The sequence below is a fragment of the Panthera onca genome, chromosome C1 (assembly GCF_046562875.1).
Source record: "Panthera onca isolate mPanOnc1 chromosome C1, mPanOnc1 haplotype 2, whole genome shotgun sequence".
NCBI classification, from domain to species: Eukaryota; Metazoa; Chordata; class Mammalia; order Carnivora; family Felidae; genus Panthera; species Panthera onca.
The window spans coordinates 82,332,490-82,353,664 of NC_138346.1; the positions used below are offsets into that span (position 1 = coordinate 82,332,490).

The following is a 21,175-nucleotide window of genomic DNA, read 5'->3' on the forward strand; positions in this document are numbered from 1 at the left end:
CAGTTATGCCCCTTGCTGGTCAGCCAGGATCTGATGGACATGAGGGTCTGGAAGGCCATCGTGACTCAATTTGAGACACATCTCTGGAGGGCCACCCCAGCTTCAGAGCTGAGGCCTCTGTTGTGACTGCATCACAATGCAACTTCTCTGTCACCCTGTTTCCCCCATTCCCCTACAGTGTTTTTCTGGAGAGTACATTCCAACAATCCACCTGCACACAAATCTCCACCTCAAGTCTGTTTCCTAGGAAACCCAACTCATAATATTGGTGATTGGACATTTTAGAAGCTGATTCCACCTCCGCTTTGTGAATACCCGCAAAAGGGAAGCTGAGGGTGGGGGGTGCAGAAAGATGACAGGGAAATCTCAGAGATACCCCCTTGCATCCTTGGCTCCTGGTTGGCTCTGCAGAGCAACAGCAGCAGCAGGAGTGAAGCCAGGAGTTCTACAGGCTCAGACATTTCCCTTTTTCTCTCAGTGGTTCTCCAGAGCCTGAAGCCAGAGGACCTGTCTCATTGCTCTTTTGTGCTGGTTATTCTGCCTTTCCTGACATCCTTGAGAGGCCTCCTGTTAAGCAATCAGCAAAAGAGCTGACTACTGCCAGAAATGAAAATAAAAGTGCTTCTTCTACTCTGTTCTTAAATGTCTCCTAGAAGAGAAACTAAGGGATATTTCCCAAACAGGATGTGGCTTAACATTTTTCTTTTAAAATACATTTTTAGCAGCCTACGGTAAAAGAAAGTTTTATCCAAAAAAGAAGTTTTATCAACCTCAAAACCATTTCATCACACTTCAATTCTCTTCAACTTTTAAAAATGTGTCCTTAAAGTCTATTAGTCATCAAAAAAAAAAAAAAAAATTAGAGCAGACCAGAAACAAAGTTGGAGAGACAATGAATGATTCAGAAGATCGCCCTTGTGGTTTGGGGGCCCAGCACAAAGTGAGAATTTGGCTGTATATATTTTTGTCAGATTTTCCGCAGTCCCAAATGTAGAAGTCTCCATGTTTTTTTAAAAATTTATTTGTATTATATTATTAGAAGTCTCCATGTCTTAAGGTCAGTGTCAGAGCCGGCACAAATGGCAAGTAGAAGGATGAAAAATTGGTAAATAAAGAGTTGCCTCTGCTTCTTCCCTGTGGTCACACAATCCTACAAAGGGGACTGGAGAGAATAGGCTCATTTAACAGGTAGGTTCAAAGACTGCTGGCTGCTAGCATACTCTACCTTCTTCCCTGTTCCAGTGCCTTCTCTGATGCCCACCCTCCAGGCCCAAGGAAACAAGGAAAGGAGACTGCCACTTAGTTTGTATTATGATTCTCTCAGGCAGAAGGGAAGGTGCTATGAATGCCAACTGGTAAGTGGAAAGGGATGGCTGGAGGTATTTACTTCAGTCTGTCTCTGCTGCCTGTCATAGGGAAGGACTGATTTGTAGGACGGAAGCTATCCGTACCACCTGAGAATGTTCAGGTCATGAAAGCGTCAGTTTACCACAAGATGCATTGATGCAGCATTTCATTGGCCACAGTCAATTTCCTAATAAGCTGACTCTCCTCTTCTCTCTCACAAAGACAGAGCTATCAGGTGCGCTTTTGCTCCAGCAGACTACTCTACATCTGGAATACATAGTTACAGGAACAAGCACAGGAAGAGTAGAGCCCTGCCCTGCCCCCTGCCTCTTTCTCTCCCTCTGTGGGGTCCCCAGCCTTGACCTTCCTTCCTTTCCCTGTTATCATTCTCCAACTCTTGTCCCAAAAGCTGGGGTAAGGATGTTTCCAGAAGGCCCAGGAGCCTTCTTTTATCAGGTTAGCCCTATGGAAGATCCACTTTGTACCTGTTAGCACAAAGAAAGCCAGGATGTGGTGATGCTGAGAAACCCCACATGCACAGCACTCTGGGTGGTGCAATAAGGCAGTGTGTTCACCAACGCCCATGCTGCTCTCACCAGCTCACGCCCAGGTCTGGGCAACACTGGCCCCACAGGGGACATTTTCTACACTCTAGAGAGCTTTTAATTTGTGTTAACTTAACAAAATTTTTAACCCTGAGGATGGCCACAGTCTAATATTATGCTCACCCTTGGGCTCAGGAAGGTTTCTGGTTCAAAAGGAAAACAAAGGGAACTGTGGTCCCTCAGGGGCATGGATTTTTTCTCAAACATTTCTCTGTGCTTTTACCTCATGTTCTGTGTCCTTCCATCAGAAGCCTTTCCACCATCTGCAGGTCCTGCCATGTCTTTCAGTCCTGTGGCTTCAGTCAGCTGGCCTACGAAAGAGATGAAACAACACCATGGCTGTGGTGGAACGAGTTGCCAAAGGTCACTTTGTAATTAGGCTGCTTCTAGAAAAATCTCTTCACCTTAACCAACTCCTGTTGGCTATTCCACACTTGATCTTAGCCAAAAGGCTGAGAAGTGATCCTGTGTGCTAATCCAGAATAGGAAGACTGCTGAGAAGGCACAGTTCTGAAGTCCTGCCTTTGAGGTATGGCACATGCAGTGATAAAAGGCTGTACAGAGAGACAGCATAGAGGAAGAAGTACATTATCCTTTTTCTTTTTTCTCTCTTTTTTTTCCCTTTAAAAGTGAGGTGGTCAAGAAGCCCTGTAGAGTAGACAGCTGAGTGAGATGTTAAAGTACAGCTCTCAAAGCTGTTGCACTATTCACAGGTAGGAATATGGCAGTATGGACCCTGGAGGTCAAATTCTGCCTCCGCTGCTTGCTAGCTGTGGGGCCTTGGGTAAGTGATTTAACCTCTCTTGTCAGAGTTTCCTCATCTATAAAACTGGAGAAAATAAAAGTTCCTGACTCACAGGTTTATCGTGAGGATTGGGTGAGTTAACATAAGTGAAGCTCTTAGCATAGTGTCTGGCATGTATTAAGTGCTCAATAAACGTTGGCTAGTAGACAATTAAAATTATTACTTTTCTTTATTTTTGAGAGGCAGAGAGAGAGCGCGTGTGGGGGAGGGGCAGAGAGAGAGGGAGACACAGAATCGGAAGCAGGCTCCAGGCTCTGAGCTGCCACCCAGGTGCCCCGACAGTTTTCGTGTATCTGCTTTTACCCTTCCTGTGACAAGAGTCTTTTCATCTGGCCAGACAGATATAGAAGTAGAGAAAAAAACAAAACCCAAAAGATGGGGAGAGAAGAGGAGAAGAAAAGAGACGGGGCTGGAAGAGTGAAAGGAAGGGCAGAGCTGCAGGTACATCCGGGGGTTAGGATGGCAGAGACTCCCACAGGCTGCTGTGGCCCAGGTGAGAGCCTTCTCCCCTGGAGAAGGGGTGACTTGGACATTCCAAAGAAGAGGCATTGCCTAAGCTCTCACAAGAATCAAAAGGAGAGTATTTATATGATTTCTGAGAAAACTGAGAAGCTGTGAGACCACAAGTGTGGAAGATACACACCCCCCAGTTTTGCTGTCTACTGGGGATAATGCAGCATCATCAGTGGGGGAGATATAGTGGGGCACCCAGGGAAGTCAGTCCATGCACTTTGCATTGTTTTTATATGAGGTGGTGTAGGATATACAGAATCTTCTGTTGATTACATTTCTTGGTGTACTTAGGATACCATGATCCAGTATTTCATATGTTCAGGAATGCTGGGGAAAAGGGCAGGAAGCACTGTCGTTTGACTACATTCCATGCCACTGATTGCCACTGATGTTTAAAAAATGACTTGTGTGGCTACCACCAAGGGATGAAGAAGACTTCCCAGGTAGATAAGCAGGAAGGGGAGAGGCCTATCAAGCAGGAGGAAGAATGTGTCTAAAAGTCCGAATATGAAGAACAGCTTGGAATGTCTCAGCGACAAATTTTACCTGAGGGTAAAGTGCAAGCACAGGGAGGTGAGGCTGAGAGCTGGGGCTAGGAGGGACATGGTGGGTCTTGCCTGGGTACTTGGACTTGATTTTTCTGAGCTGTAAGAAGTCACTGAAGGATGTTGAGTAGGGGAATGCTATCTTAGAACACAGTGGAGAATGGTTTCAAAGAGGCTGTGACAGACAGTGGGAACAATATTAGAGGCATCCTGCAATAGTGCAAGAAGGACTGATGAAGGTCCGAGCTGCTGCAGGACTCCAGGGGATGGGGCAATTTACCCTCTGGAACTTTGCCAGTGGAACTTGGAGAAATTACCATTAAGAGAAGGGATGATACCCTGGTTTCTGGCTTGGGTGATTGAGGGGATGGCGGTGGTTTAGGAGGCAGTATGTGCAAGTGGAAAGAAAACATCCCGTATGATGCAGGGCGGTGAGGACAGGCTGGGCGGGGAGGGCAATGTGTATACATATGAGCAGAAAGAGTGGAATTAGTGGAAGATGCCTTTTCTAGGCTAAATGGACAAGACGTTCAGTCTATTTGCGGTTTTTTATGATCATTGCCACCTCTTCTCTTCTTTAGAGAGGGAATATTTAAAGACACTCCAAAAACAGAGCAACTAATATTTACTAAGTGCTTCCTTTGTGACTTCTTTGGGTGTTAGGCACTTTGCATATATTACTTCATTGATCCTCAAAACAGTCCTATAAAATGAATATTATCATGTCTAGTTAGTGACGAACACATTGAGATTCAAAGGGGTTAAGTAAGGCACTAAAAGCCTCACCGTTAATAAATGATAGAGCTGATACCACTCGAGAAGGATAAAGAAAATTTCAGGACAGAAAAAGTAAGAATTTTTCACTGTTCATATTTCTGGGTGGGGGAAGACAGGCTAAGAAATGTAGGTGAACAAATGAACTTTGGCAATTTTATTAACACCTTATGTTTACATGTTCATGCTTTCAAAACATGTTCACATCCATTATCTCAGATTTCTCTCCAAATGTCTACATGAGGCATCCAGGGCAGATGCTGGCATCTCTATCAATCCATGAAGCAAGTTAGCTAGTCTTTACGCCAACTGAGCTGCTGAGCATCGCCCCTGAGCAAGTCACTGTTCACAGGGTGTTTGCTGAAACTTCACCCATGGTCCTGCTCACAAGAGGTTTACCATCTTGTAAAGAGTTGCTATAGGGGGCTGTGGGGCACACAGGCTAAGTGCTAATTGGAGGCTTTCAACCATTCGTTTTCAAAGGAGATTCCCCAGATTCTAGTGCCTCTAGAGCAATGGTTCTCAACGAGTGGAATGATTTTGCCCCAGACATTTGGTAATGTCTGGAGACTTGCTATATTCTTCCATCTTTGGGGGTGGTGCTGCTGATCTCTTGTGGGTAGAGGGCAGGGATGCTGCTCCACATCCCACAAGGCACAAGACAGCCCCCACAACAAAGAATTCTCAGCCCGGTGTGGCTGTAATGCCAAGGTTGAGAAGGCTGCTCCAAGTTAATATGATTACTTGATTTGAATTTCATTTTTTAAATTACACTTTATTTTAAAATAGCAATAAAACAATAGCTATGCTGAAAATTACATACGAAATTTTAATGCATTGTACTCACCAAAGGATTAAACTTGTGCTACCAAATTAAATGCTTTTGTGGAGACTTGGACTAAATCTTCCCTACACGGTGAGTGTGAAGGAGAACAATGTCTTAACATTACCTGCTATGAGGAACATCCTACAGTTTCCAGATAATTATTGTTTTTGAAAATGTACCCATTTGTGACTATGTATCTGTCAGGATTTTCTCAATAAAATACAGAAATAAATTTGGAAGCTGAGGCTGACACAAGACAAGCAGTCATCCACAACACTCAATTTCATATTTTTGTATTTATCAAACAGCCCAAGTGATTGGCTTTGAAAGTAAATGTTAATGGGGCATGTAGGTGGCTCAGTTGGTTGAGCGTCTGACCTTTGCTCAGGTCATGATCTTGCAGTTCATGAGTTTGAGCCCTACAGATCCTCTGTCTCACCCACCCCCTCTCAGAAATGAATAAACATTTTAAAAAATAAAACAAAAGTTTGGGGCTCATGGGTGGCTCATGTGGTTAAGTATCCAACTTTGGCTTTGGCTCAGGCCATGATCTCACAGTTCGTGGGTTAGAGCCCCTCATCGGGACTGTCAGAGCCTGGAGCCTACTTCAGATTCTGTGTCTCCCTTTCTCTCTGCCCCACCCCTCCCTCTCTCTCTCAAAAAGAAACATTAAAAATATATATTTTTTTAAATAAAAAGAAAAATAAAATAAAAGTAAATATTAAGTTTGAACTTGTACAATTGAATTAATGAATGAATACTGATCTCATTCGGGGAAAAAAACAAAAGGCCTGTGTATTAGAAAGAAATTTGGAAAGCACTGATACGGGGCATAGGATTCGTGGCCTGGCCTTCAGAGAGCACTACTCAGACCAGCAGCGTCAGTGCCACTTAAGCGTTCAGTAAAACGCATGATCTCCGGCCCCGCACCAACCCCCCTGTATCAGAATTGGCATTTTCAACAAGACTCGACACATATTAGCGTTGGAGAAGCACTGGTCTATAGGACTTCACAGAAAAGGAATCAAGTAGGGCTTAGGGTATAAACAGACCGCGCACAAGGTGGGATTTCAACGGGGCATGACTCCAATTAACTAGGCAGGGAAATGTGGGGAGGGCCTTTCAGGTGGGGGGAGGGGCAAGATGAGAGGCCCAGTAATAGACCACCCTGGCCAGACAGAGGATTCTGCGAACAGAACCCTTAGGACCAGTTTGACGAATCTGGGGGCAAAGGGGAACTTGGGGCTGAGGAATGCAGACAGCCAGCCAGCTCGCCGGCTCCAAGCTGCTTCCTCATGGGCTGCTTCCGGCCCCCTTACCTTGTTGACAGAGCAGCTTTGGTTGAATTCTGGGCCAGAATCACCAACCACTTCACCACCATGAATCAATTAAACCTTCAATAGCCCCAAGAAGTTGGGGCTCATTATCTCCATTTTCTGGATGGAGAGCCAACCACTTCCGAAGCTGTAATTACTGAAGGTCAGAGGGCACCCGAGGCAGGAAGTCTGGTCTGTAACAGCACATTCTTAGCCCTCCCAGGTTCTCCCTCTCCAGGGGCACTGAGGAGCTGCTCACAGCTGCTGGGACCCCTTCCAGAACTTAAGGGGCTTCAAGGAGCCCTGGCAAGGAGAAAAGGGACTATCAGTGTCTCCACTAAGGCCGGGCTCTGGGAAAAGAACAAGACTCATCTTGAGTCAGGAAGGGGGAGGCTTCTGAAAGGGTTTGCTGGAAAGACGCTTGGATAGGGGAGCAAGAAGAGGGTGCTGGAGAGGGGTGGAAGAGAGGCAGCCACAGGGGAGAGCCCTGCCTCAGGGGGAGGCCTCTAGTGGGGCGATTCCTGAGAGGAGCTCGAACTGTGATAGCCCTCCAGGCCAGCAGCAAAGAAACTTCAGTTAAGAATCACTTATTTTTCTTAAGAATACAAATAGGCTTAACTGAAGCCTTGTGTGTCAGCTGAATTCTTTACAGGCCCACAAATAAACCCTGGGAAATGAAATGTGCAGCTTGGCCGTTGGCCTGGAGTTTTGATTCTGACTGGGTCGTCCCTACCAGCCCTGGTTTTGCTCGGAGTCTGTCACAAGGTCAGCTTTCTCCTGACCTCTTGAGAGACGTGGTGAATTTCTAAGCCAAGGTAATGGACTCGACACCAGTAGAAAGACAAGTGCCTAAGGATAAGAAGAGGTGTCAGGGCGAGCTAGCCCGTCCCCGAGGGCCCCTTCAGCCACCCTGTCCTGAAGATGGAGAGTCTGGGACCCTACGCTCACTGCTCAGGGCATTTGTTGACATTCAGCTGGGGCCCCTTAACTCTGCCTTGAGGCTGATTCATCAACTCCTGGAGGCTGTGTTGAGGCCCTGCCTCCCCTTGATGCTGCCCTTTGATTCCTGGTTAATGACTCCCAGCTGTGCCGTCCTGAGTTTGTTCAGACTTTCTGAGAAGGAATGGCTCTGAAACCTGAGCTCTTCACTTGGTGGCTGTGGACAGGTTTGGGGACACAGCAAGTGCTGCTAATCTACTGGAGGCAGCACCATGGCCTGGGGCGTCTCCACACAGGGTGGGAGAAAGAGGCTGGGATTGCCAGGGGCGAAAGCAGGGAGGTCATCCCCACCTCTGGGCCTCTCAGACCTGCCAGACAGGCCTCAGGCTCAAGGTCTTTCTCTAAACTCAAGGAATGATCTTTGAGACAGGTCTCAGCCTAAAGAGCCTAGGACTTCACCAGAGCAGAGAGACATGGATCTTGCCTCTCCCCCAAATTCCCGAAACTATTCTCTGATGGTTGCAAAAACCCAGGGAGGGAGTAATCTTAAACTGAGGGCACCTTACTAAAAGAAGCCTGTTTGGGACCTTCTGCAAAGTACACCTAGGGAGGGGAGAGTGTAAAGAAAAACAGGGAGGCTCCAAGTTCATTATGCATTCAGGTAAGGGGTGACCTAGGAGGGGTCACCTTCCTCAATCAGGGAGGCAATGTGGGCACTTGAGAGTCTCCAGGGGAGCACTTCAGGGTAAGGCAGGGGCTGAAGAGAGAAAGGAAGACAATGAAACTCAAAACTGAGGGGTCAGTGCAGCCCCAGCCTAGGTCCCAGTTCCTGGTGCATTGGAGAGGAAGGCAGGTCTGGGGGCTGGGCTAGATTTGAGCTGCTGGGGCAGGTCATGAGGAGACCAGACACTGTCACAGCTGACAGATTTACCTCTCCAGAGGCCAGGGCAGCAGCGAGGTCAGGTGATTTCAAAACCTGAAGGCCTGGGGAAGTGTAGGATAGCCGTATACCCATAACGTATAATTATATATACATACACGCCAACTAGCCACTAAAAATCAGACTATTCTTTGAGAATACTTATGTGTATGGGGAAATTCTCTTGATACGCTTGCAAGTGAAAAGAAGCTAGTACTACAAATAGTGGACACAGATTCCACTTGCTTTGCTGAATACACACACACGTACACACTGGAAATCCACTGACACATTCACACTGCTTATCTCTGTTATTGTAGTACTGTGAGGAGCGTTTATCTTCTTTATATTTTTCTACACTTTCCAAATTTTCTATAAGCAGCCTGCGTTGCTTTTATGAACAGAGGGGACAATAACCGTTTCCTTCAATGATAGCAGATCTATGTAGAGTGTTAAAGAGTCAGTGGAGCTGTGAGCCAATGTGATGGGAGCTTGGTGAACACTGTTAGTTGCCTAAAAGCACCCATTTCCCCTTCTTCCTTCCTAACTTTGGCCAAATCAGAGGGTAACCTGGGGGCTTCTAGGCAGTTCCTTACTCCTGTGAGAGAATCACAGGAAGAGATGGTCCTTCTAACCCCCTCCTTCCTCTGGACTTTGGCCTGTCTGGGCACAATGCCCACAACTGCTGTGGCTATCAGCGAGGGAGCCAAAGAATCCTCCAGCCCTGAAGGTGGTCTTGCTCTGGACTTCCTGTCATGTGGAATGCCATATTTCTATATGGCTTACTTTGATTTAGGGCTATGTTATTAGTGGCTGGAAGCCTACCAAAGGATAGAGAATTCGATTGGTTGTATATTACCTTAAGCAAGGTTGTTCTAACGGTTTAAAGATCCCAGCACCTTTTTAAAAAACTTTCAAAACTTGGAAGCTCTTGTAAAAAAAAAATTCACCATGTATTCAGTGTGTTTACACGTGGTTGGCAAATGGTAGGGAAGCAAAATGTGTAGAGATTTATAGTCAACCTCCATGTTAAATAGGGAGAGGGCCTGAAATAATAACGGTAAGGTAACACAAAAGTCTGTGTAACACAACTGGATATTCAATTCAGCAAACAACTATGAAACCTACATGCTAGGCACTTAGCACTGAGGTATCAAATCAGAATCAGACACTGGTCATTTTCCTTGAGGTGCTCTTAGATGGTTAAAAAAAAAAAAACATTTTTTCTAGGTTGTATTTCATCCAAATCATGGAAAAATAAATGCAAAACTATTCATCTAGCAATAATTGCACCGTTCACCTTCTGTACTGCTCTTGATTATATACTTTGTAAGAAATGTACTGTTATAATCAACATGAATGCAATTCAGAGGCAGAAAAATAGGAAGGAATTTGATTCAGAAAGATCACATAAAGTATGAGAACAAAACTGATCTTTACCCCCAAATGCTAAAAACTATGTTCTGCTTATAAAGTATTACTTGGAACTGTTATAGATCTTTCCCAGGGTCCAGTTGGAAGAGAACTACTTGGGGCTTGGGGGAGTGCGTGCTGGGCCTGCCCACCAAACTTTACAGTAACACAGGTAGAGACGGAGCCATTTCTCCAGCAGCCGACACCCCTGCCCCTTAATTCCAGGACCCAGAAGTAGAAATCCCTCAGTGAGTATAGAGGATTCCTCAATCAAAAATTACTCCCATCTCTGTGCTGACAGTGCAGAGTCTGCTTGAGATTCTCTCTCTCTCCCTCTCTCTCTGCTCCTCATCTGCTCACACCATCTCTGTCTCTCTCAAAATAAATAAATACCCTTAAAAAAAATCACTGCTATGAATCTAATTATACACCAGAGAACCTTTCCTTTGGGTCAAGTAGAATAGCTCCATGAATCCTTTTCAAAATTCTAGTTCTCTTAGGAGTGGTGTTCAAATTAATTCACAAGAGTGGCTGATTCAATTTTTCAACAAAGCTCTGGGAGAATGGGACACAGAATATGAAGAGAGAGATTAAGGGACTGTTGTTTGGGAAGTCTGGCACAGGAAGGAGATTCAGATTGGAAATCCCTGGCAGGTGGAAGGCTGAGTGAGGGGCCGCGAGACAAACCACCTACTTTTTCCTCTCTCCTAGGTCCTATTTCTCATCTCAGCTTAGCCTTCCTCTTTTGAGGAATGCTTAAATAGAAGCCAACCTCAGCCAATAAACTTTCTCAAGTTTTGCTCCATGGAACAATATACCCTTATCTTGTCCTACAAGATACCCTTAGAAAATTCTGGGTACTGAAAGCTCTTGGAGAGTTACAAATAGGTGAGCACATTGATGCCTCTGCCTCTGATTCCTGCAGTTGGGAATCCTAATCTGTGATTGTGCAATCCAGCATTTTCCAAACTTTTTTTTTGATCAAAGAGCTCTTCAGTGCATGCAAATTATCATGTCTCAGCAACATATTCTGAGAAATGCTTATCTGATGCTCAATCACAGTGTTTTTTTTTACCTGGGTTTTTAGATCATATAGTCCTATACTCCCTTCTTTTTCCATTTCCCTAGCTAAGTGCCACCTATAGCATGTGAATAGGAAAGAGAAGAGGCCAAAGACACACTGGACCCTCAGCTCTTCTTGTCGGCTTTCTTAGCAAATGATTTCATTGGAAATAAATTTAAGCAATTCCTTACTTTGTAGTTAGCATGTTAGCCACAGATTGCAATTATCTAAACTCAGTTCTTCATTAATCTGGAAGAATTGGAAGTTGGCTTTTACTGACTTGTTCTCAGCAACACTTGGCTCCGTTAAAAGCAGTAGCCTCCCTTAGGAAGCATCTTTTCATTATTCTGTAGTCTTTGGAAAAAGCCCAAACACCTCTCCTTCCCAAGGGGAGCGGGTTCAGGAAAACCACTATTATTCCTGGCCAGAAAACGTTTCAAATAGAATCATCACAGATATAACTGGATATTCAGGATGTTGCCTGGAAGACACCAAACCACTGGATATTTGGGACCACAAGAGACAAACCCAAGAGCTCATTCTAAGATCCTTCCTCAAAGTGATCTCTCTGAACTAAATACTGAGAATTTGTTAAAAATGCAGAATGTGCCCCTCCCCCAGACCAGAGAAGCAGATTCTGTATTTGAGCTAATCCCCAAGTGATTTCTATCACTTGTACATCAGAGTCTAAAAAATATCAGGATTTATCCCATCATTTCTCATTCATTCAACGAGTAATTATTGAGCACCACACGATACAACCGGCTCTCTTCTAGGTATTGAGGAGATGGTGGTTAGAAAAAAAAAGCAGAAAAGTTCCCAGTCCTCATGTAGTTTATACTCTAAGGGAGAGATAGACACAGACAAGTTTAAAATGAAAGATTGCAGGAAATGGTAAATGCTCAAAGAAATAAGCAATTATGGATTAGAAACTGACTGGGAAGTTGGGGGTAAGATGCAGTGGTCAGGGAGGGTCTGTCTGAACAGAGACCTGCACTGTGACACAGAGAGTGGTCCTAGTGGGTACCACTAGGGGTAGAAACATTCCAGGCAGATGGCACAGCCAGAGCAAAGGCCACGAGGAGAGTAGGAGCTTGGGAACAGCAAGAAAAAAGGCCAGGGTGTCTAAAGCTTGGTAAATTAGGAAACTCAGAGGTCAGGAGGTAGGGAAGGGCCAGATTATGTGCACCAGTGGTTCTCAAACTTAGTGTGCATCTGAATCATGCCAAGGAGGGCTTGTTAGACACAGATTGCTGAGTCCCATCCACAGGGTTTCTGACTCAGCAGCTCTGGGACACAGCCCAAGAATTCACATCTCTAACAGGTTTCAGGTGATCCTCATGCTGCTGGTCCAGGGACCACACTTTGAGAACTGTGGGGTCTTGTAAAGAGCTCAGTTATATTCTAAGTATGATGGAATGCCATTGGAGGATCCTAAGTAGAGGAGTGACAAAATCTGATTTTCATTTTCCTCTGTCACTGCCGGAAGAGGAGCAGACCTTTCCTGTCATCCATTATCATCTGAACTCGCACCCCTTTCCTGCCTTGCTCATCTCCTGATTTGGGTTTTGTTTTGACTTGATTTTTAAGCTTTTATTTAAATTCCAGTTAGTTAATATATGGTGTAATATTAATTTCAGATCTACAGTATAATCACCACCTGATTTGACCCAATTTCCTACCCTTCCCCTCCATGTCTTCCCAAACATTTCCACTGTGTCTTCTGGAATCTCCCCACCCCTCATTCTTGGATCTACAATTCTTACACATCCTCAGCCCATGACTGCCTTCCCTGCCACTTCTTGGCTTGGTTAGAGCCAGGCTGGTCCCAAGGACACTGTACTTCTGCAGTTTTTTCTGGGAGAGCCTGTTTCATCTCTTGGAGCATACAACCTTAAAGGCCAGGAGGTGGTAAATGCAGGTGTCTGCTTGTTCTCCATTGTTGTTCCCAGACCATAACTCTTATTCCCTCTTACACAGCCCCTGCCTGGTAGAAGGTCCTCCTGCCTGATTCTATCACTAGATCATGTCCCTGTTCACCGAGGGCTACAGGCCCTGCCTCTCAGTCTTCCTGTCTACACAGCCCTCTTTTGTCAACCTCAGTGAGGTTAACTACACCCATGTCCATTCCAGCACCCTGGGTTCTCTGTTTCCTTGATCTTTTCATCTCTAATGGCCTTTTCTTCATTCCACCTCAAGGTCATAATCTGAACCTTGTCACCACCAGAACTTCATGCTTCTGCAAGCCCCTATGCCCACCATCTTCCCCAGCTTCCTCTCCTTCAATGCACTTGTTCAAGCGCTCACTGAAATAATTCTTCAACTCTGTTGAGATCTCCTTTCCGTTGACTCCAACACTTTTTGCTCTCCATCAGTCACCTCTTGTGTTCAATCTTCTTCTCCAACATAAAGTCCATCACTGTGAACCCTCCCATCAAAACCTCTCATCTGTCTGATCCCCTTGTCTTCTAGGATAGAACCCTACAAAACACCAAATGGATCCAATCATCTATTTCTCTATACTTACACTCAAGTAATTTAAAATTGCTATGGAAAACCATGTCTGCCCTGTAAGCAGACTGTTTTCACTTTATGTTCATGATCACAGACCTCAAAGGAGTGTACATAACTGCTAGGTAACATTACTGTGTTTTCTGGTAAACCAGCATTCATATTTTAATGACTTTTTTATCTTTAAAAGATTTTGTTTTAATGTTTATTTACTTTTGAGAGAAAGGGAGAAAGAGAAAGAGAGAGACAGGGTGTGAGCGTGGGAGGGGCAGAGAGAGAGGGAGACACAGAATCTGAAGCAGGCTCTAGACTCTGAGCAGTCAGCACAGAGCCCGATGTGGGGCTCGAACTCACGAACGGTGAGATCATGACCTGAGCTGAAGTCAGATGCTTAACCAACTGAGCCATCCAGGCACCCCCATACCTTTTTTATCTTTAAAACTCCCATGTCCCTTCCTGCTTCTTACTCAACTGATGAAGCCTTCTCATATTTCATTGAGAAAAGAGAAGCTGTCACATGAGAACTCCCTCATCTCCCCATTGTCCCTGAAATCTACCCAAGTGCACTTGTTGGCCTCTTCTTCCCTCTAGTCAGATATGTCTGTTCCCATTAAAGGGCCATCAGTCCCCTGGTGCTCAGGGTGGCCTCCCCTCATTCATGCAGTCACCCTCCGTAGTGCCTCCATCTCTACTGAATCATCCCCACTGGTGGATGCACATGCTTTGGTATCTCCCGTCTGTTTCTTCTGTGATTTATACCTGTACTTCTAAATAATGCAGCTATTTTTAGCTTCTTCAATTTTAGACACTTTCAATTGTCTTCCTGAACCCCCTTGTACACATTTCCCCTCCTTCCATCCTCCCAGTGTAGCTATATCACCAATTTTAGTTAAGTCAATGTTCAATATTTGCACTGTTGTCACTTAAGTACTCACAGCTGAACCATTATAATATGTTATTCTTTTATGGGTCGACTTTGTTTTTCTTGGGGTTACTAATTACCTCATTTTTTCATTGCTTAGTTTGTAAAGTATCTATTACTCCTTTCTTTCTTTAACCAAACTTTCTAATCAAATTATAAAATCCCTCTCATGAGTCACAGGTAGCTAATCAAGATGGCTTCTTCACTCTTGAGTCTGGCACCTGGGTTGTTAAGGCTAAAGTACACAAAGCTGGGAATGTCGACCTGTGTACTTGCATGTAGTCTCTCCAGCATGATGGTCATAGAATAGTTGGACTTCTCACATCATAGCTCAGGACTTTAAGAGTGAGTGTTCTGGCAAACTGGGTGGAAGCTGTATGGCCTTTTAGGACATTGGTTGGGAAATCACATAGTATCGCCACACTGTATCAGTTGATATAGTCATAGGTTCACTCAGAGTCAAAGTGAAGGGACGTAAGCCTCACCTTTCAATGGGAGGAATGGCAACGAATAAATGTGGCTATGATTTAAAACTGCCACAGAGACACATTTATACTTGCATATGAGTCAAATGTCTTTGGAGGGAATAGCAAGAAATTGGTAAGGGGAGAAAACTGGGTGACTAGGGAAAGAAGTAGGAAAGAAATTAACTTTGTCCTATAAGCCATTTTGTATCTTTTGAATTTTGTGTCATGTGCCTGAACTTTTTAAAAAATTAAATATTATTCACCATATCACAGCTTTGCCTAGAATTGCATCTGTCTCTAAAGGTCTGACAATTTCTAGGATACTCTAGACCAGTGCTGTTCAACAGAACTTGCTGTGATGATGGAAATATTCTACGTCTGTACTGTCCAATATAATAGCCACTAGCCACATGTGGTTATTAAAATTAAAATTAAACTAGACAAAAAGTTAATTCCTTACTCACACTAGCCACATTTGGAGTCCTCACCACATGAGTCTAGTGGCTACATATTGAATAGTATAGCTCAAGAAAGTGGGAGGGGCTTACACAAGTGGGATGAGGGTAGGGGAGCCTGAGAGGCCTTGGGTCAGTGGTCTCCAAACCCTTTTACACGCGTGCTTCCTAAAGTAACTTTAAGGAAATACATTACCCCCGCAAAAATTAAAGTTGCCATCTAAATCTTTACCTTTAATTTGAAAAATTTATTTTTGGGGCACCTGCGTGGCTCAATTTGTTAAGCGTTGTGGGACTCTTGATTTTGACTCAGGTCATGACCTCCCAGTCCGTGGGACTGAGCCCCACATCCAGCTGTGTGCTAACAGTGCCAGAGCCTGCTTGGGACTCTTTCTCTCCTTCTTTCTCTGCCCCTCCCCTGCTCACATGCTCTCTCTCTCTCTCTCTCTCTCTCTCTCTCTCAAAATAAATAAATACACATTTTTTTTAAAGTTTATTTTTGTTAGGAGTTACAAAAGATTCAACATTCCGTAAGATGAGAACTAACTATAATTAGAATAAATATTTCATGAGATGGTTTGATAAGATAGGTTTAATTACTGAATCATGCAGATTGAATCTGAGAGAAATTGTGTAAAAAATTTAGCACCACTAACCTATCCTGCTGTAGTTGTTCTAAATTTAGAGCATTTCAATGTGGGCCATGCTTCAGCCTTAACGGAAATACATGCAAGACAGGGAAAGACAGGAAGCCCTAAGAGGCAAAGATGCCTTGATGAATCATTAAAGAGCCTCTCCAGAAAGCAATATATCAATTCCTCCCCACTTTTTGGGGGGGCTTGAGGTTTTCATACCCTAGAGCAAAGCTCCGTGGTGAGATTATCATGAGTGAGGGGGACATGGGAACTTTTGTGAGACAGTTTCAGAAATGTGTACTTGGAAGTAAAGATTCTGAAAGCAAAACTCTTTAGATCATTCATGGACATTTATCCCCTTTAGAGTAGACCCTCAGGTGTACTTGAACCCTGGTTTGAAGATGGCTGCCATAGGAAGATGGAAGCTGGGCTTGACACCCAGGTGCCTGCTGGAGTAAAGATGAGGACAGGTCCCAGGTGCCCCTGAAGCTGAGATGGGATGGCACTGTCAGCATCACTGCCACAGCCCTGGCCTGCTGTCCAAGGCTTGTTTGTTACTAAGGTGGAACGATTGCCTCAGGTTCTTCCATAGGAGCTTGCTTTCCTTGTGTGGAATTGTTAAGCCTTTTCCAAGAGGAAAGGGCCATGCACAGGGCTTCCCGGACTTGGGAACAATGGGCAAGGGCAGAGTGAGTTTCTTCTTACCAGTTGATTCTGTTCATACCTCCTTCCTCACCACTGCTTCCCCCTTCCCTCTCCATCTAATTACTTCAGATGGAATATAGATTAGAGATGAAATTGGACAATCATAGTTCACTAGAATAGGGGCAAAAGGGCTGAGAGGGGCTGACCCGGTGCAACAAAGTGGACAGTAGTCTAACTGAGGTCTGATTAGAGTGGCCTCCTCACAGAGCTGTTTATCTGACAGCAGGAGATTGCTCATAAGATAAAAACCTCACATAGTCAAAATTCCCCTAAAAAGTCTCTGAAGTCAGCCTCTGAATACAGCTCACAGGGTGGTGTTTATGTGCCATACTGGAGACCAATACATCATCTCTCAAAATGTCCAGTATGGAAACCATTTTTTCCTTCTGGCCAAAGAAGGATAGATCAATGTTTCTTTGGTCAGATACTAGATGTGTAGTTGGCTTGCACCTAAGAATTATATTGTGTGAAACATATATTTCTTTGAACCCAGGAATCACACTAAGCATGTAGGGTGCTGACACCGTGAGAGGCTGGAGGGAGCTGAGACCCTGGGGGCAGAGCAGAGCTCTGTTCTCAGGCCTTCCTCACACCAGGGCAGATGAGCATTGTGTGAACTCAAGGGCAGAAGCCCTGAGCACTTATATGGCCATTTAAAAACCTTCCCCTGCTCTTCATTCTTGGCCCAGCAATCTGTAGTTGAATTTTGTGAGTCTGCATCTGTATATGGCATGTCTCTCCTGTATTCCCTCACTTCTTTACTATTTTTGGTTGTCTCAGAAAGGTAGCAGGCACTTAGCAATTGCTGCTCCTTGCCATGCCCTGGGCTAAGCAGCCTGTCCCCATCTTTCAGACAAGGGTTAGCATATAAGTCCTTCAAGGGCACCCCACTCTCCACTTAAAGTAGACCCTCCTCTATCTACTTGCAGAGCCATAAATGATACGGATGACTAGGAAGATAGACATGTTTGGCTTACTTCCTCACACATGAGGGCCCTGAGACTGCGGCAGTGAGAGGAGTATCAGTGATTAAACACCTAATGATCAGATGAGAGGAATGAAGTCCTCCTTGGGGGGTGGCAGAGGGTCCCAGACACACAGCAGCTGAACAATTTCAGTTGAAAATGAAGACAGATAAGTCTGAGAAAGTGAAGGTACTTCGTTTGCCAAGAGGGGTGCCATCTTGATGATCTTCAGTGGAAGAAGTTTAAGTCAGCAATGTATTCCCTCTAATTTTCTGCTTTGGGGTGATGTGTAAAACATCAATTACTAACTATACTGCATGTTAACCAATTTACCTATAAGTGTCATTATAAAGAATAGCAATTGCCTACGGTGAACATATTTGGCTTAATAGCTTGTAAGACCTGTCTCCATTTATTCCATCATGTTAATGTTGGTTGTGGATGCTCATCTCTTCTTGGAAATGGATTCCATATTAACATTGTCACAAGAAAATGCACATGCTGTTTTCTCTTGCCATAGCGCAGCCCCATCATTAAGCTTACGTTGTCCATTTCCCAAAGACCACGTGGGAAGGTGTGTGGAGGCAGGCTCAGCAAGGCTCCCCCTTGGCCAACTACCTAACTAGCCCATCTCACCCTGCAGACTCCAGGGAAGACACAAGTACAAACCAACCAGAGAGCAAGTGACATGAGCTCCCCAGGGAATCGTACTTCTGGTCCAACATTACCAATAGACTGCTTCCTGCCATTTTTAATAACCTGACTGATGCTTTATTACCTCTGTCACTGTATTTTATTTGAAGTACTCATTACCAAACTATCAGGATGCTATTTATCCAAGTAGAAAAAAAGGCTGGTGTTTCCCTTTGTAACTTGGAACCCAGCCTTTCTGCATCTCTCTCAGCATCAGGGCTCATCTGTTCCTGAGTCAGAAGCCCAAGTACCATCCACACTAGAGTGTCTGCCCTGGAATTATTAGTTGGCTTGTGCACTCTCTGATCACACATGGTCAGGGCCTGTCTTTTAAACATGTCTTCATGCCTAAACTCGCGATTCTGCTCACACTTCACCCCTGTGATTACCCTTCCACTCTTCTTCTGCTAAGGTCTAGTTGCAAGCAAGGGCATTCTTAGTTCTGACACCCACCAGGCATTCTCTCCCTTTGCCAATGCTGACACCTTTTCTCTCTGAGCTCCGACAGCCCTTCCATGCTGCCCAATTCCACGGCACCTATTTCTGCCCTGGAGTTGCTAATGCATTTGTATGGACAAGTCTTAGCTTCCTAACCAGGTAGGCCTTCATCTTCTTCAGAGCACAGACTTTGGCTTATTTATCTTGGTTTCCCTCTCCCCCCTTACTGGCATGTCTGGCACCAGGCCCTGCACAAGTAGGGGCTCCATCCATGGATGGAGCTCTGTTGCCTGTGCAGCACCCAGGGCCAGAGCTTGAGAGAAACACTTTGGCCTCTCAGCATGCAACCTGTGGGTCCACAGCTCCTCCTGCCCTCAGCCTCCCTGTTCTATTCTGGAGTCAAATAGATCCTTTGGTGGGCAAGGTGGCCTTTGGGGATTCCATGCTGGAGTGCTGAGTGGCAAGCACCTGGGTGGGCTCTATCTATCACGTGGGATCACTCTGAGAGTCAATGCTTGGGAAACCCTCAGGCAATAGACAACTTGAGACCACAAGATAGAAAACCAAGGTAGGCCCTGCCTTTGCTGTATCTCTTACTTGAATTCCTCAGACAAATAAAAAATAACCTTTTTATTCCCTGCCATTTGACCACGGTAGTCACTGCTCCTAGCCCTGCCACCTTCCTGTCCCCTGCAAAGGAGCTTTAGCCCCTCCATGTGGGCAGGGGTGGAAAGGTCCTTGTTCAGGTCTTTATTCAACAAAGGTTTATGGAGAGCCTACTTTGTGTCAGTGAACAAAACAGACCCTGTCCTCAGGTACTCACAGAAAACACCTGTAAGAATGTAGAGGAAACATTTGGACAGTGGGAGTCAACAAACCACCTCAGATTTCATGTGTCACAGAATTCAAACATATAAAGAGCTCTTTCACTTATGGAAACATCACCCTTATCAGCAACAAGGAGATTTCCAAATAGGAACTGGGAACCTGGTAAAGCTCAGGGTTGGTGGTAGAAAAAACATTCAGAAGTTCCTGGGGTCTTCCTGATGGTCTTTGTGTTCATTTCCTAGGGCTCCCAAAACAAAGTGCTACAAACTGGTTAGCTTAGAACAACAGAAATGTATCATCTCACCGTTCTGGAAGCCAGAAGCCCCAAATAAAGATGTTGGCAAGATGATGCTCCCTCTGAACACGTAGGGGAATACTTCCTTGCCTCTTCTTCGCTTCTGGAGGGTGCTGGCAATCTGTGGTGTTACTTAGCCTGTAGTTTGCTACATAACCCCAGTCCCTGCCTTTGTTATCACACAGTGTTATCCCCACATTTCTGTGTCTTTACATGGTTGTCTTCTTATAAGGGCACCAGTCATGTTGTATAGGCTCCTTATAAGTAGGGCCCATCCTACTTTGCTAGAACCTTATCTTAACACATTATAATGGTGATATATTTCCAAATAACATTTTGAGGTACTGGGAATCAGGACTTCAACATATCTTTTTTAGGGGGACACAATCCAACCATAACAGCATTGGATTGGAAGAAACAGGGCCAAAGATAGATGTCCCTTCACAGCTGGAAATCTAATAAGAGAGAGAGTCAGAGATGACCACAAAACTCCTTTGAAAGTGGAAATATTTTCAGAAAGCAAACACTCACGAACACAAGGGCACAGGTTAGGAAGAAAATAAGTCTTGTGGAGCAGCATGAAGGGGAGAGGAAGTAGAGCAAGAATAAGAAGAGAGGAAATACTACTTGGCAATGAGAAAGAATGAAATCTGGCCTTTTGTAGCAACGTGGATGGAGCTGGAGAGTGTTATGCTAAGTGAAATAAGTCATACAGAGAAAGACAGATACCATATGTTTTCACTCATATGTGGATCCTGAGAAACTTAACAGAAAACCATGGGGGAGGGGAAGAAAAAAAAAGTTAGAGAGGGAGAGAGCCAAACCATAAGAGACTCTTAAAAACTGAGAATAAACTGAGGGTTGATGGGGGGTGGGAGGGAGGGGAAAGTGGGTGATGGGCATTGAGAGGGCACCTGTTGGGATGAGCACTGGGTGTTGTATGGAAACTGATTTGACAAGAAATTCCATATTAAAAAATAATAAAATAAAATAAAATAATAAAATAAAACTAAAAGAATAAGGAGAGAGGAGGTCAAGGGAAGGAGGAGGCACCTGAGCCCAGAAAGACACACAGGCAGTGAGAGGCATAGGAAGGGAGGGCAGGAAGAACGTTCTGAAGGACAGGAAACCACAGACGCAATGTAAGAAATCTCGTCCTTGCAAGTAATTATCTTGGAGTTCATTAAGCAACTTCC

General features: G+C 44.7%; 1 long non-coding RNA gene across 1 annotated transcript in view; it reads right to left on the reverse strand.

The window, feature by feature from the left end:
- Nucleotides 1-2,175: 2,175 nt before the first annotated feature.
- LOC132673664 (uncharacterized) overlaps nt 2,176-21,175 on the reverse strand; it is a 35,084-nt gene continuing 16,084 nt past the window's right edge. Inside the window, exon 3 of the long non-coding RNA XR_009608149.2 lies at nt 2,176-2,263. This is a non-coding gene — a long non-coding RNA (uncharacterized LOC132673664). The remainder of the gene's footprint in view (nt 2,264-21,175) is intronic.